This window comes from Gossypium arboreum, chromosome 12, assembly GCF_025698485.1.
Source record: "Gossypium arboreum isolate Shixiya-1 chromosome 12, ASM2569848v2, whole genome shotgun sequence".
In the NCBI taxonomy this organism is placed as follows: domain Eukaryota; kingdom Viridiplantae; phylum Streptophyta; class Magnoliopsida; order Malvales; family Malvaceae; genus Gossypium; species Gossypium arboreum.
In genome coordinates, this window is record NC_069081.1 from 1,151,754 (window position 1) to 1,169,598 (window position 17,845).

The 17,845-nt window shown below is 30.4% G+C and overlaps 1 long non-coding RNA gene across 1 annotated transcript; it reads right to left on the bottom strand.

Moving 5' to 3' along the window:
- Positions 1-733: 733 nt before the first annotated feature.
- LOC128285319 (uncharacterized) lies at positions 734-1,949 on the bottom strand. The gene is made up of 2 exons (XR_008275817.1): positions 1,860-1,949; positions 734-910 (listed from the first exon to the last, which is right to left on the bottom strand). It is a non-coding gene; the product is annotated as an uncharacterized LOC128285319 (long non-coding RNA).
- Positions 1,950-17,845: the final 15,896 nt, after the last annotated feature.

Here is a 17,845-nt window from a genome sequence, read left to right on the forward strand (position 1 = left end):
CTTCTTAACAATATACCATTTTAATTCATTCTAATATCAATCATCATCCATTTGAACTTCACTCATTTCATGAACCTTTTGGTTCATGTTTTCAATCTCATATCTCAATTTCAATTCTCAATTCAATTTCTCATTTCATTCCAATAGCTCAATTAATCAAATTCACTCGACTTATCTTTTCACTTATTTACCCTATTAACAAGACTCGGACCTTGGCGGATACACGGATCCAACCAAACACACCAATATGGCACCCAAAGCCTCATCGATAGTTCAAGCAATATTTGACACCCAAAGTGTCTTATTGGCCAAGCAAGTAAAGTTGGTACCCAATACCTCATCGAATCTATCCGAAGAAATATAGTGACACCCAGTGTCTCATCGACTCGAGGTCGAAGAATCCTGAACACTTCCAACCCTATGGCATGCCAACTATATCCGACTCAGCCGATCATCACATTAATAGGGTATTCAATTCACTTTTCAATTTTTTCAATCAATACACATTTTAATTAATCACATAAATTCATAATTCAATACAATTCAATTCACTTTTCAATAACAAATATCCAAATATCACAAATCTCATATTTAAAATTTTCAAACAATTTATATTTCAATTCAATTCAAATAATCAATATATATTCAATATTTAATATATATATCTATATATATATATCGTCAATTCAATCAATATAAATTCAATAAATTCATCACATACAATATCAATCCATTTCATTTGCAAAACACAATAATTCTTACTTCAAAACACTTAATATACATATTAAGAAATAAATTCAACAATTAAGTATTAGGTTCGGATTATAGAAATACAAACCGTAATTTTCGAGCTAACTCCCGTTGACTTTGTCTTGTCCTTTCTTAGCCGAGATTTCTGGTACCACATTGACTACGAAATTAATACAATTCATAATCATTAATACATTACTAATTCATATCTTGACTTATAGAATTCTAAATTAAGATCCGCTAATTTTTCCTGAAACTAGACTCACAAATCTTCTTACAATAAAATTTTCAGAATTTTTGGTTTAGCCATTAAGTACAGTTTATTCTTTAAATTCACCTCTATTCTGCTGTCTGATAGTTTCATCCCTTCCTCACTAAAAATTAATTATCTCACAGTACAGAACTCAGATAACATTCTCGTTGATTTCTAATGAAAATAGACTCATTAGGGATTCTAAACATATAACTTTAAGCCTCTAATTATTTTTATTCAATTTTTGGTGATTTTCCAAAGTCAGAACAGGGGAACCCGAATTCATTCTGACCTTGTCTCACAAAATTCATTATATCTCATAATTTACAATTCAATTGCTTATATCGTTTCTTCTTTAAGAAACTAGACTCAATAATATTTAATTTCATATTTTATTCATCATCTAATTCAATTTCTAAAATTTTTGGTAATTTTTCAAACTTAGACTACTGCTGCTGTCCAAAATAGTCTTAGTACAAAATGTTGATTTACTTTAATTTCAATTTAATTCTAACTAAATTCACTTACTTTTCTATCTTAATTCATACTTTATTTCTATTCAAATTTCATCCATACTCTCATTTAAATATTAAATTTCCAGCATACTTTCCTAATTTCAAAATTTCATCAATTTAGTCCCTACAACATAAAACTTATAACTTACTTTACAATTTGATCCTATTATCAATTCTAGCTTGAAATTTACTCAATTAAACCCTTAATTCACTATTTTATTCAACATGAACTATACTTGAAAATCCATAAACTCTCAAAATATCAACTTAATTTCATCAAAGTCTTGTTCCAAAGCTTCTAAAACATCAAAATTTAAGAAGAAATGACTTAATTGACTTACCAAATTAAACTTTGAGCCTTGAAACCCAAATTTTCCTTTTCTTTTCTTTCTTTCTTTCTCCCATGTTTCTTCTCTGTTTCGTTTGCTTTCATTCTGTTTCATTCTGTTTCTTTACTTATTTATATAATATAATATATAATATACCATAATATAATAATAATTTAATATATATTTTAACACATAAAAATCTCGATTTTTATGTTTATGTCACTCACTTAGGACAAATGGCATAATTGCCATTTTGGTCCACTTCATTTTCTTTTAATTTACAATTCAACTTTCATCCTTTATTCAATTTAGTCATTTTTCCTAATTACTCTTAATTAAACTAAATTTACTTAATTAAACTCTAATTAACCACTCAATTGACTTCGTAAATATTTTTAATAAATATTTACGAATCCATTTTTCAGAAACGGAGACCCGAAAATACACTTTTTCGGTAACGATAAAATTCGGGTCGTTACAGTGTGTGCTAGACGGCCTAGAACACAGGCGTATGTCTTGGCCTTGTGAACCCTGCACCTAATTTTTGAAATTTAAATTGGTCACACAACCTACTCATACAGGCATGTGGCTGGCAGTGTGGCACAAGTCAGAGAGTTACACGGGGTCAGACATGGTCTGCAGCATGGGCATGTCCTATGGTCACACGGGCATGTCTCTTAGCCACATGGGTGTGTGAGCCCTATTTTTAGGAAAAAACTGAAATATCGCAAAAAATTCTCTGAGATGCCAATATAGTCCCGACTCGATTCCAATGTTTATATTAGGCCTCGAGGGTCTATTCAAGGGACAATAAGACCATTTACGGAAATTGTATAGTAATTAAAATGAATTATTTGTAATTATTCTGTAAACTCTGGTAATACTCTGTAACCCTATTCCAGCGACGGATACTGGTTAGGGGTGTTACGGGGTATGGGATTATGTGTTTATGCGTCAGGATGCACTTCATGTGTTAGATACGCACTTATGTGCCAGGATATATTTCGTGCGTCAGGTATGCGTTTTATACGCTAAGATATAATTTGGTGCCAGTTTAGTGTGCTGGTTGGACGATCCGAGCATTCATCCGAGTTAGGTCAATAGGGGTTAATATTGTAACTTGGTGAATGATATGAATTTGAATAAATAATTTTATTTGAATGATTTGTACTTAAATGTGAAAGACATGTTGAAATCACACAATTGAGTATACGAATCAAATAAAATCGAGCCCTGGGGGTCGAAACGAATCCAAATGAGTTGGTAGACTTCAGAAATGAGTGAATTATGTGATATTATAAACGATATATCGAAAATAGGAATTAATTGAATTTTTGACATTGGCATGTTTGAAATATTGTAATTATAAGTAAAATGAAATGTCTATATAGGTTGAATTAATTTGGGATGAATTAGTGTTTGTTTTATGTACTTAACATGTTTAGATTGAGGATGCAAAGCTTGGTATCTCTTATAAGCATATGGTTTATATGTACATATAGTTATACATATTTGCTTTAAGATTGATTTATTAATGCTTATATTATATACTTGAATTATAAATGTACTACTGAGCCTATTGCTCAGTGTACAGTTTGTTTTCTCTGTGTGCAGGTTCAAGTATTTCTTGAAGCCCCGGAACTTAAAGCCAGCATCCAAACCATTATTTATGACACAATAAAGTTTTTACATTGTTCTACATTTTGGTCTTATGGCATGTACTTAGGAATCTTATGCAAATGCATTGAAATGGTGTTTTGGATATGTTCATTTAGTTATCTTTGAAGCTTAAGGCTGTGAATATGTTTTGGTTGGTTTTTGGAAGCATGTATAGTAGGTGGCAAATTGAGTAGTTGATATTGGAGTTAGTAGTTGTTGGTACTTGGAAATGCCATATTTTGTACAAAATGCATTTTATGCTTTGATAGATAGTTGATATGGTAGTATGGAATGTACTAAAACTTGTTTTTAGGTCATTCAAACTTGTACTAGGTTCATTCTTTTGAAAACAATAAGTTACGTCATGACGTGAAACCTCTGACATCGTAACAAGAAACAAAGCAAAATTTTAGGTGACGACGTCGTTACTCAAGGTCATGACAAGCTTCAAAACAAATAGTCACGTTGCGACGACGGACTCTCGACGTTAGGATGAGACAAGACATCGAGTTGCGTTGTGACGAGGAACCCCCAACGTCACGACATCAACCCAAAAACTTAACTTTTTTACAATTTAGTCTTATTTTGACCTCAATTTAGTAAAAGAGCTTTCATAAGCTTGTATTAGACTTGGAAATGGTTATGTATCAATTTTATACACTTGTATTAGTACATTTGAATGTTTAAAGGGTTTGGAAATGAATTTGAATTGTTAGTAGTTTCTCCGGCAAAAAATGTGACACCTTGTAACTTAGATCAGACGATTGAGTTGAGTATTGGGGTGTTACAGGATGGATGGTTAATGTAATAGTGGTGGGTAGTGAAAGTTGCAATGTTGTTGGTATAAAGATGGTATGGGAGTGAAGAGAAATGATTGGATGGTTTAAGGGATATGAGTGGTTGAGAGTGAAAAAGTTTATTGTGATCCAAACAAAAGAGAAATAACCAAAAAAGGCAAAGAAGCAAAAGAGAGAATGAAGAAGACTCCATTAGTGCCAGTGACTAGAGTAAGTCACCGGAAGTGTGGTCGACCATAGCTACAGCAAAATGGGAGTTAATTTAGTTAATTTCTTTTTTAAAAATTTTGACCTTAAAAATAAAAATGGGATCATTTTTACCAAGCTTCTATGGTCAGCACGTTCAATTTTTTTTATGGCCTACGAAGCCACGTAGCATTATAACAGTGATCCACATGTCAATTACAGTAAAAACTTAACACCGTTAATTCAAATTATCAAAGTGATAAAAGGAAAAATAGTACAAGTACCACATTGGACAATTCAAAAATTAACACGTAATAATTTAGCCTTTTTTTTATAAAAAAATTATAAAATGTGTTACATGCATAGTAAACCTATCTAGTATGATGAATCACTTTTGAAGATAGAAAATCTACAATATTTTTCTAAATAATTTAAGATCACTCATTTTTCTAAACATTTTTTAAAAGTAAAATATTTTTACACTAATATTTAAATATATATATATATATATATATATATATATGTACACTACTATCGAAAATTTTATAAAAACAAAATTGAGAACTTGATTTAAATATTTTAATTTAAAACAAATTATTTTTAAAAATTGAAAAAATCTCTAATATTTTAATTTAAAATGTAAAATATCACAAAATTTAAAATATTTGTTGCCATCCTCCTTTGCGTCGCTACACTTTTTTGTTTTAAATTGATTTTTCTGCTTTGAAATTGACGGTGACAGAATTGGGACTGGGCGGCTTCGTAAAATCTCCTCTATTAACCTTTTAATCTTAAACCTACACATGTCGTGCTTAGAGATCCCTTGTCCATGAAGTGAAGCAAACTTTAGCTTCTAAATTGAAAAGAACTCTTCTAGATTTGAATTTAGAAATACACATTTTCTAATAGTAAGGGATATAGGATCACAACAATTAAATCGCTGGATGAATAATTATGGTATTTGATTATTTCATCTCGCTCTATTATATGAAATTACTCTTTTACTATGTATATTATAATTATTAAAAAGATAATGTGTAAAAATGTGTTTTAAAAAATTCATCTATTTTATGTTTAAATATTATTTTGAAGAATTATGTTTAAATATTTATATGCTTTTAAAAAAATGAAAATATTAAAAATAATCAACAAAAGTTAAATTGAAGTGGGGATGGATACATCCAATCTCCGTAGAAGTGGTGGTGGTTTGTAATATTACAAATTCATAGTGAAGTGAGATGGATGATAGAACAAAGCATGTCAATTGTGGAGTGGTAATGAGTTTATCAATATCTACCCCATCCTTAAAGAGATCTCTAGGAAAAATATGTGTACAAGTTAGTTGAAAGCTAATAAATGTATGATTGAGAAAGCAAATTTGACATTTAGTTGAAGAGACTAACCCTTTTCTCTTGAGAAGAAAAGACTTCCAAAGTTCAAACTTTAGTATTGTTCCCCTCCTAATAGTGTTGTTGTCTTAGTGATTGATTAGTTCGTTATCATTTCTCTCATATGGCATAATCTCTTTGTTGTTGCATTGTTTTATCCCTTTTCTTTTCTTTTCCTTTTCCTTTGCTTGAGGGGTGTTTCAATGGCCTCCTCTAGTTTATTGGTCGTTGTTTGCCTTCCTTTGGCTTTCGAGTGTTTTGTTGAGCTTTAACATTTTCTCTCTTGACCTTAAGTTGTTTTCTTTTTTTTTTCGACATGATAACACGTCATCATCAACTTATTGGTTGCTAATTTTGCGCCTTTCCCTATTGATTGTGGGTCGGGGGATCTAACTCATTTGATGCCTTTTGTCACTACAATGTTGGCCCACTTTCAAGTGATTTTGATTCTCGATTGATTTCTTCATCCTTCTCATGACTTGCTCTAATGTTTCTGAGCTTTCTTTCTCAATTGTTGTTCTAGGTGTGTAGTAGTTATCTCATTTGTCACGTGGCTAGGGTCTAAAACGTGGCTTTATCAAATCAAGGATGCTTTTGCTTGTCGTGATGGTTAATCATCAATATTATCGACGCTGTGTAACACCCCTCGCCTGTATCTCTCGCCGGAACAGGGTTCGAGGTGTTGCCCGACTTAAACTCAGTCAATCACACAAAAACAGTGTCGAAAAATTTCAATCAATTTAAAACTTTTCTTTTCACATGCAATCTGTCCCATATATGGGCTTACGAGGCCCAAAACATCACTAGCCAACACCTTTGGCTAAATTATAATATCACATACTCAACATTAAAACCCTATACATGCCATAGACTCAAATAGTAGGATTTACTTACACTAATAGCATAAGCTCGACGAAGTGATAATATCTCCATGAACTCCAACCCGAAGCAGGTAAATCAAGTCAACAATCTATAAAAGCAGAGGAATGTAACAACGAGTAAGCTTTCATAAGCTTAGTAAGTCTTAAGCAATGCAAACAAATAAACGCAATTATACTTCGATTATTCAATTTCTTAAGTGGCCATATTCTAGGTATATTGCCATCTGGCCGAATACACACAAACACATAATGCACGTTCAACATTCTTATCACACTTAATCTGAATTCGTATAACATAATTAAATCGAATACTTTCACATACTTTCACACCCTAACCCGGTGTATCATGATCATAGATATAGTTATAACATTTATTCACGTATGTATCACAATGCACGCTTATGATTCATTGCAGATCAAACTCACATATGAGTACATAATGCATACCTAGCCCACTTAACGTACTGAATGTATTCATTTGTCAACCTAACACGAGGTACCTTAGTCATGGACTTTTCTCAAATCACCGGCATTTTGCCTGTTAGGCTCGAGGCCCGATATCAGTTCACCGGCATTATAGCTTGCTAGGCTCGAAGGCCCGAATAGTATCTCACCGGCATTATAGTTTGCTAAGCTCAAAGGCCCGAATAATCAAGTCAACAAGTTCCATATAACATATTCATATCAATTAAGTACTAACATCATTCGAACGTATATAATTATACATCTCAAACACTTTTCTTTCATCTCATTTTCACACTTAGCATTTGATAGCTTATGCATAACATTTCACTCACGTTCATTTCAAACTTATCATTCGATTATAAAAGCATATTGCATTTTTACCAACATGTTATACTTGCCATTAGGCCATATAAGCATGATACAATACACTATCATTTCATCTTTAACATTCGGCTAAACCCTTATCTTACAAGGAACACCGAATTCACATAACATATCATTTTACAAGCATTACGCCTGCTAGGCACGAAGACCCGAATACACATCACTGGCACGAAGCTTGCTAGGCACGAAGGCCCGAATACACATCACCGGCACGAAGCCTGCTAGGCACGAAGGATCGAATACACATCACCGCACTAAGCTCGCTAGGCACGAAGGCGAATATAATACCAAAGACTAGGCTCAGGGATTTATCCGGATATAATACCAAAGACGAAGCTGCGGGATTTAACCCGAATACACATAAAATATCATGCATATTTAATCATATATTAATACATCTCATTCAACATATCACATCCGTAGTCATTTGCAACATTCGGGTATAAGCTCCATATGAACACCATCGTTTACATTTCGGTTCAAAAGTCATTCATAAATATCACATATCCATTTCACCATTCAAACTTAACCCATAGTGACTATTCGACTATAAGTCATATACATAAATTATTTATCGCACAACTTAATTCAAGTAGAACCAAAAGGTCACGATTCATCTAATATATACATATTACTCACTGATTCACACACAACCTTTCAAATTAGCAATTATAAGATGGTTCCGCACATAGCCCATCCTTATCGATAATTTACGATGGTTTTACCCTTACTCACATATATGTCATAGGCATTTTTACCTATGCTTCGCAATTCACATTCATGATTCAATTCCAATCGATTTAACATGCATAAGTACATATCACATACCTTAATAATTTACTTTACGGAACGAATCCACATATCGTATTAGCCCATAGTCTTATAGCACCACACTTTTAATAGTTTACCTCATCTAAGTTCACATTTAATCACTTTAGTGCCAAGCCATATTCGGCTACCACAAAGGACTAATAATAATAATTTTATAAACATCATGGTTTCCTTTAGGTATTTAATAATCACAAATCGTGATATCTCCACCAGCACATATACGGAACAGTTTATTCATTGTAACACTCATTTAGTGTATCAAATTTCCAAATCCAATTCAACTTAAGCATAATAGCCATAATCGGCTTATAGCCTTAAATCATTACATATTCGGCACATTAACTAAATAAAATTTACATTCCCTTTTCCATATTAATTTAACTCTTGGGCATATAAAAAGGAATCAAGCTTAAACACTTAAGAACTTACCTTAAATGTTGCCGAACGATTACAACGGCTATTCGATTACTTTCTCTTTTCCCTTATCCGAATTTTGCCCCTCTATGCTCTTGAGCTTAAATTCAAAGATTTTAAACTAGTCATTATTCGACTATTCGAGCATCACTTTCAAAATATAATATATACATATATATATATATATATATATATATATATATTCGACTTTCACACCTACTGATCATAGTAAGCTTATAAGAAATCAATAAGCAACTCATTAACAAATTTTTGTCAATGTTTACCATATAATCATAATTTCACTGCAAGTTGTCTTCCTGAGCAACAGTCACTAAATCATTTATAACTAGAGCTACAAAACTCCAAATAAAGTGTCGTTAATTTTCCCTGAAGATAGACTCATATATCTTTCATCCATAAAATTTTCAGAATTTTTGGTTTGGCCAATCAATACCATATTTTTCTTAAAGTTTCCCCTGTTTCACTGTTTGACTAATCTGACCACTCCTCACTACGAATCAAATTTCTCATTGTACAAAATTCAAAATATGTTCCCGTTTATTTCATTTGAAACTAGACTCATTAAGGAGTCTAAGAATATAATTTCATCTTATGAAAATTTTTGTACAATTTATAATGATTTTATAAAGACAGAACAGAGGATCTAGAAGTCATTCTGACCCTGTCCCACATCACTTCAAATATCTCATTATCGGAAATTCTTTTGCTTACACGGTTTGTTTTATAAGAAACTAGACTCATTAAGCTTTAATTACATAATTTATTCAGCTTCTAACTCATCTCCCACAATTTATCGTGATTTTCCAAATTCACGTTACTGCTGCTCTCCCAAACAGATTTATTACCAAATCACTCTTTCACACATACCTTTCATGCATGTTATTTAAACATGCATATCACCAATCAATCATCACTGTAACGGCCTAATTTTCAGTGGTGTCGGAAATGGTGATTTGAGATCACTAAATTCGACAAATAAGATTGAACAAGATAGTAATTTAATATTTATGAGTCAAGTAAGAATTTAGAAGAATTTGTGAAATGGTGAAATTAGTGAATTAAAAGAATTTATTAGGTCAAACGGGTCAAAAATGAGGTATCGAGACCTCAAAGTTGAAAATTGAGCTATAAATATTTTTATAAATATTTATGGAGTGTCATTGAGTTAGTATTAAAGTTTCGTTAGAAAATTTTAACGTTTGGATGGCTAATTAATTAAAAATGACTAAATTGAAAATAGCACAAAATTTGTTAAATTGTGAGTAAATAGCTTAAGTATTTAAAAAGATGGATTTAAATAGCAATTAGACCCAAAGGTTAATGGCTGGACGGTTTGGGTATGAAATAAGCAAGAAAACAATGCGAACAAGGGGCAAAATTGGAAATAGATAAAAGTTAATAGTTAAATAATGATGTAATTGAAAAATCTAGACATTTCTTCATATTTTCTCAGCCAAAACGCCATAGAAGGTCTGGAGAAAGCTGGTTTTTCATATTTTTACATCATGTGAGTTTAATTCTTGCTTTTTCTTGATAATTTTTATGTTTTTATGACTTTTACAATTAGGTCCACTTGTAGAATTCATTAGTTTTTGATTTTATGGGTGAAATTGGAAGTTACCCTGGATGGATAAGGGAATTTTATGATGAATTATTATGAAATTTAAGTTCTAATTTCATATTAATGTGGTTTTATTAAGTGATTTTGATAGGAAATGATATTTAGGACCTAATTGTGAAAAAGTTGTGAATTGAAGGTTGCTATTGAAATTCAGAATATAAAAGGTTTTGAAATAGTTTATAATGATAAAATAAAGTGTTAATTGAGAAAAATTAGTTCAATTGATGGGTGAATTGAGCAGGGACTAAATTGTGAAAATTGTAAATTTTGGGGTAAAAGTGCAATTTTGAAATTTGAACAGCATAAATTGTGAAGTGAAATAGAAATCAAATAAATGCTAATGAGTAAAAATATTTTATATTATAGATCAAGAATCCAAAGAAGAACGAGGAAAATAAAAAGTTGCGGAATAGTCCCTAAATTTCAATATCTTCTACAAATTAGCCGGGTAAGTTCATATGGTTGAATTTAGATGTTTATTTGTGAATGATTGAAGTTTATAATGTGTTATTATATACGAATTTGTTGTGGGATTGTGTAGATTTTGTTAATGAAAGAATAAATGTGGAAATGCAAATTAGGAAAAGCAGGATTGAGTACGTTCAGATCGTGACGTGTGATGAATTGATTGGATAAGACCATGGTTGTTCCATGGCAAAGTGTGAAATGTAGGTATGGTATCATCCATACTGAGTTGTGAAATGTAGGTATGGTATTATCCATACTAAGTCATGAAAATGTAGGTATGGTATTATCAAATCCATACTGAGTTAAGAAATGTAGGTATGGCATTTCCCATACCGAGTTGAAAAATGTAGGTATGGTATTTCAATGAGGAAAACCATACTGAGTTGTGAATCGTGGCATTGAGCAACGACGTACTCAATTTCGTAAGCCGTTTCCTAATTTGATTATAAGAAATAAAAGAGAAGTGATCCAAATGAAAGAGATTGAATAGTTGTTACTGTTGAGCTCAACTATGTGAATTATTATAACAATGGTTGTGAATCGCAGGAAACTTTAGTAAATGTTTTGGTATTGTTTGGAAATATTATGTTTGGTAAGCATTACTTTTAACCTATGAACTTACTAAGCTTCAATAAGCTTACTTGTGTGTGTTTAATATTTTTATGTAGATTGACTTGAAGTGAAGTGGGTAGATCGGATCAACACAACAAAGCACACTATCCAGATCAATTCGGTAGCTTTTGTTTTATGTTTGAAGATTTATATGGCATGTATAGAGTTTAAATGAAATGAAGTAAAGATGTTATAAACTAGTTAACAACATTTTGTACTAAAACAGTTTTTGGATAGTAGCAGTAGTTTGAGTTTGAAAATTTACCATAAATCATGAAAATCTAATTAGAGGTTGAATAAAATATGAAATTAAATCTTATTGAATCTAGTTTCACATAGAAGAAACGGTGTAAGCAAAAGGCTTTCATATCGGGAGATATTTGAATTTCGTGAGACAAGGTCAGAGTGATTTTGAACTCCCTGTTCTGATTTGTAAAAATCATTAAAATTGTAAAAATTAATTAGGAGTCATACGATATATGTATGGATTCCTTATTGAGTCTATTTTTAAGAAAAATAAACGGCTTGGTTATTTGAATTCTGTACATGGAGAAATTTGGTTCGTAGTGAACAGGGTCAGAGCAGCTGAACCCTGAAACAGGGAGACTTCAACTAATAAACTGTACTAATTGGCCCAACCAAAATTCTAGAAAAAATTTAGTACGTAGATATATGAGCCTAGATTTTGGGAAAATTTACGGATTTGGATTTGAGTTTTGTAACTTGAGATATGATTTTTTTCATCTGTAACGCAGTTGGACAGCTTATGCGGAAAGTGTGATATAAATTGTTTGAATTTGTTTAAGTGCTCAAATAAGTTTAGTAATGCCTCGTGCTCGACTCCGGCGACGGTCTCGAGTAAAGGGGGCGTTACAATCACATATCTATAATTTTACTAAAGCATAATCTTCATTTCATCATTTTAAAGCACAACATGTTAGCCGATTTTTCCCTTAGTATCTAAGGCACATGCATGCTCATTTGCTTGGCTCAACTTCACCTATCTTCCATTTTTCATCGAAAGGACATGAATCAACAACCATTTCCTTCATTTTAATTCATGACCGAATGCTCACAACACAACCAAAAATCAAAATATGCTTCATAAGTTAGGGTAGAATCAAGAAGAACTCATGAACATCAAGATAGAAGCAAACTACCATGAACTTACCTTGGATTTTTCTTCCCCAAGTGACTGAACATTCAAGAGCTCTTTTCCTCTCCTTTCTCTTCTATTTTCAGCTTTCATGAACAAGAATGAACAAAAACCTTCCTTTTCTTCCTTTTTGTTATTCTATTACTAAACATTTTATGACACAAAATAACATATATTATTTGTGCCATACTTATGCCATAACTTCAATAAAAAAATTTGCACATGTTGTCTACCATTAACACCATGGCCGACCACTACACATAAAATGGGGAGTTTGACATGCAAATCCTCCTATTTTGCACTACTATTTATTAGGCCACTACATATTAGCCTATAGCATTTTTAAAAATTTTTACATAGGTCCTATTTCATAATTTCACTCACAAATGACAGAATCAAAGCATGGGATTTTCACACATGCACTTTCACATGAAATAAACACATAATATAACATTTGATTATTTTTTAGACTCGATTTTGTGATCCCAAAACCACTTTCCGACTAAGGCCAAATTAGCGCTGTCACACGCTGAACCCTCCTTTTCTTCTTTTTTTTTTTTTTAGCAAAGATTGTTGCTTTCCTCCACAAATCAAAAAATATATATATTGTTACTTGCAAATGTTATAGTAATATCCTAAGCATGTAAGTCTTGAGATAGCTTTCACCAACGTCACAAATGAACAAAACATTTAATAAATGGTTTACAAATGTACATGTTGAATTATATATTTTTAAAAGTGAACTGAAACTAATAATAAATAAATAAATAAAAATTATTTATTTACATTTATGGCCTTTTTTTTTTTAATTATCTTTCCGTGGAAGAGCCTTTCTTTTTTCTTTTAAGATGAAAAAAAAAAAAGAAGAAGAAGAATATTAAGAGCTTGAAGAAATATTAAAATATTGAAACGTCAAACTGAATAAAAGGTCAACTGTCAAATTACGACACGTTGTACAAAAGGAAAAGGCATGATTTAAATTAACATTCAAACAAAGAAAGAATGTGCTTTGTTATTACAGCATGATTCTAAAGAAGACAGTTGTAAGTAAAGGATGGGTTGTGTTGTGTAAAGCTTTGGGATGGTCCGAAGGGAGACGGCATTTCAAATTACGCTCATGGTATGCTGTTGTACCACTGTTTTGGAGGAACATTGGGACATCACTTTCCACATAAGGCTTTTTATTTTATATGAATGATATAAAAAATTAATTAATTATGAAAATATATTGAGGAATAAATTATTTATGAAAATAGACTATTTGCTACAGTATTTATCGGTGTCGCCTGATATATTTAAGGGTGAAGTTAAAAATTTTTTTTATTGAAAGTCGAAATAAAATTTTAATTTTTAATAGTCTATATATTATAATTTTAAATGATTAAAATAAATTTTCATAATTTTAGGAGAGCAAAATATAATTTTATCTTTACTAATTTAAATTTTTAAAATTTTATAAAAGGTTAAAAAACAATTTTCTATTTTAGGAGAGCTGGGATCCCTGCCAGCCCCTAAATTCGCTTCTAAATACATCGGCGGCATCACTCCCCTTTTTTCAATCAATCATCACGTAATCATTAGACTTTTAAAAAATAATAATTTGTTTGTGTCACCACTATGTTTAGCGGCATCTAAATTTATTTTAAAAATACCTGTAAAAATATGAATATATACAATAAAAGAAAAAATAAAAATATATTTTTTTTATAGGTGTTGTCGGGCTATCAAGCGACACCACTTTAATTTTTTTAATTAATTGATAGTCTGCTAGCTATTGAGAGCTATTATATTTTTGCTTTTAGACTTTTGAGAAATTGTTTTACATTATGGATTTTACTTATGGTCATTCCTCTTGCAAGTGAGGACTTTGACAGTGTTATGAAATATTTTATTAAATTAATTAAGAAAAAGCATGGAAATGACATCAGCAAGGATAACAGGACTCTTGGGAAGCTTAAGAGGGAAGCTGAGCTTGCCAAGATAGCTCTCAACAGCCAGCAGCCTGTCAGTTAAATTTTTTAAAAATTAAAGTGGTGTCGCCTAACAGGTTGGTGACACCCATAAATTTTTTCATTTTTCATATCATTGTGTATACTCATATTTTCACAGATATTTTAAAAAGTACATATTAATGACAACACAAAAAAGAATATATTTTTAAAAGCCTAATAATTGCATGATGATTAGTAAAAAAGGAAGGTGGTGCTGTTAGTGTGTCAAACGGCACCAACGCTTACTGTAACAGACGATCCATTCCTATAATTAATTTTTCTCCATCCCATTTTTATAATTAATTAATTTTTATATTATTTTATAAAAACATATAATTAAAATTGTCTAAAATGAAATTTGAAGTTAATATTTGTTAAAAATTTAAAATTAATCTTTATATTTCTTTTAATTAAAAGTTCACATCTTTATACAATAATAAAACTTAACCCAAAAATTTGAAGAGAAGGCAAAACCTTAAAAAGTTAAAAAGTTAACAAAATTCACTTTAAAAATAATGAAATTATTATTACAATAAATTAATAGCAACATTTCTAAAATATATTAAAATCCTATTAAACAGGCATACTTGTGAAGTTCGTGGATTTAATATATAAATGTGTAAATAATATCATAATAATACATAAAATATATATAATATTAAAATAAATAAAAATATTAAATTGTGAATAAAAATGAAATTTAAACATATAAATACATTAGATAAATAATACTTAATGCGCTACAATTATTTCTCAAGATTTTGTCAATAGTTGTGAGCTAGTTTCGAGTTGACTTATGACACCAACTCAATTAACAACATTATTAATATACACAACTAATGGAGATAGCAACTTGTGCATATTAAAATAAAAATGTATAAAATACATCAAAATTAAGCTTTAGTTGAGTGGTAAATTTAACATTTTATTAGTTCAATTGGTACGAGTTTGAATCCCACAATATGCTTATTTTAATTATTTTTGTTAAAATAAAACAAAAAAAACTAAAATGTCCTCAAATAGTATAAATAATATAGATTATTGAGATTTTTTAAAGCTAATGGTTATTAATAAAAAAGGGCATAAAGGTAAATTTAACTTTTAATGTTTACATATTTTGTCAATTTGGTCCTTATTATATTTTTGAGCTAAATTTGACCATTAACTCTAAAAAAGCGTCAAATAGTTTTTTTTAAACGAAAATGATGTTTAAAACATTAATTTTTCAATGATTTTAGCATGGCAACTTGCGTGGTCATCCATGTGTTATTCTTGCTAAAATATCACTACTTGTCTTATATATCACATCAACAGATTTAAAAATATAAAATATTCAAAATGAAAATTTAAAATAGAAAAAAGTTTTAAAATTAAAATAAAAATTATATTATCATACTGATTGCCATGTTTAAAAATTTAGGCTATATTTAATTTCTAAAGATAGATTTTATTTTCATTTTTAGAAAACAACTTTCATTTTCTATTTAAAAAATTAAAAACACATTTGGTAAATAAAAATAAAAAAACATTTGTTTTCAATAGTGAAAACATGTTTGATAACTATTTTTCTATAACAAAAACACAATAAATAAAATAAATAAATTTTACATTAATATCAATTCAAACCAGGTACTAGATTTAATATTTAAAAATAGTGTTTTTTTTGTTTATATAGATTTGAACCAGTGTCAATTAATTTAAAGTTAAAAAACTATTGTTTTCAGTCGATTGAGTCTTAGCTCGATTGGCATTGCCATTATTACTAGTGCAATAGTATTTGGGTTCTAATTAAAAAACAAAGCCTTGATGTTTTAGTTAGTATTTCTGTTAAAAAAATTAGTAGTTCAATTTTTTTTGAAAGGTTAGTTGTCAATTTCGACTCTTTTTAGAATACTAATGATCAAATTAAACTAAAAATAGCAATAAGGATCAAATTGAAAAAATATGTAAACATTAAGAAAATCTTGAGATATATGATGGGTTTGTGGGAAAAAGTCTGGGGAGTTGAAATTCGTAAAGAGAAAAAGCTCAAAGCTAGAAGCGTTTCTAGTGCACTGCAAGAAAAAGGCTTCCAAGGTTAGTATGCACACTAGAATAAGACGAGTCATACTAACTAGAAGGTGGTGCGGCTATTGGTGTCAGTTCTTGTGTAGGTGTTGACAATGGTCCCGCCTTGCCAAACCTTGGATGTATAGGCAGCCATCTTGGCCTCCTCGTATGCAGTTGTTGACCCCTCACCTCTTCCCCTAGCAAGTATGGCATGTACTTTGGATCGTAGGCTAACTTTGGAGCAACAATGGTCTCGTGAGTAGGTAAAAACTCATACCTATTATTCCACATGTTTATATATTGTGCATGGAATGCAGGCCAATTTTCATCCATTCTCCCCCGTAAGTCGATTTGATGCAGATCTTCAATATTTTCTGGTCCGGTGGAATCCTTTGTCTGAACCCGAAATACCACAACATTCTATCTAACTCGTGCATCTCCACAATAGCGTACACTACCAATGGCACCTTCACGTGCTAGATGTTAGGATTCACCAAGAATTTGAGTTGGATACATTCTTGAATTGCCAGATCCTCGTATGACATCCATTCAAACTATATTAAAATAATAAAAAATTTAGTTATATATATACTACTAATTTTCAAATAAACTACGTTAATATTATATAATTCAAATTTAAAAAAACCTACCTCCGCTTCCAATTGTTAGTTTAACATCTCAAAAATTATAAAAAATAAATAACATATAATAAATTTAAAAATATAAACAAAAATAAAACAAAACCCTAAATCATAAAATCCAAAAAAACCCATACTTTAAAAATCCTAAACCCTATCCTTACTTTAAAAAAAACCAAATCCTAACTCTAAAAAAAACAGGGAAAAATGCTTCTCATTGAAACCGTGTTTGTTATTTAAATCTAGTCCGATAATTATTTTGAAAAACGGCTATTCTGATAATTGTTTTTTCCCTCATTTTTAGGTAAATTAGTCTTGGAATTGAATTAACTCATAATTAGGATTTATATAAAATTAAAATATACAAATACTATGTTACTATATTTTATTATTATTATTATTATCATTTTGTTTTTATCCTTTTATGTATGTCTATT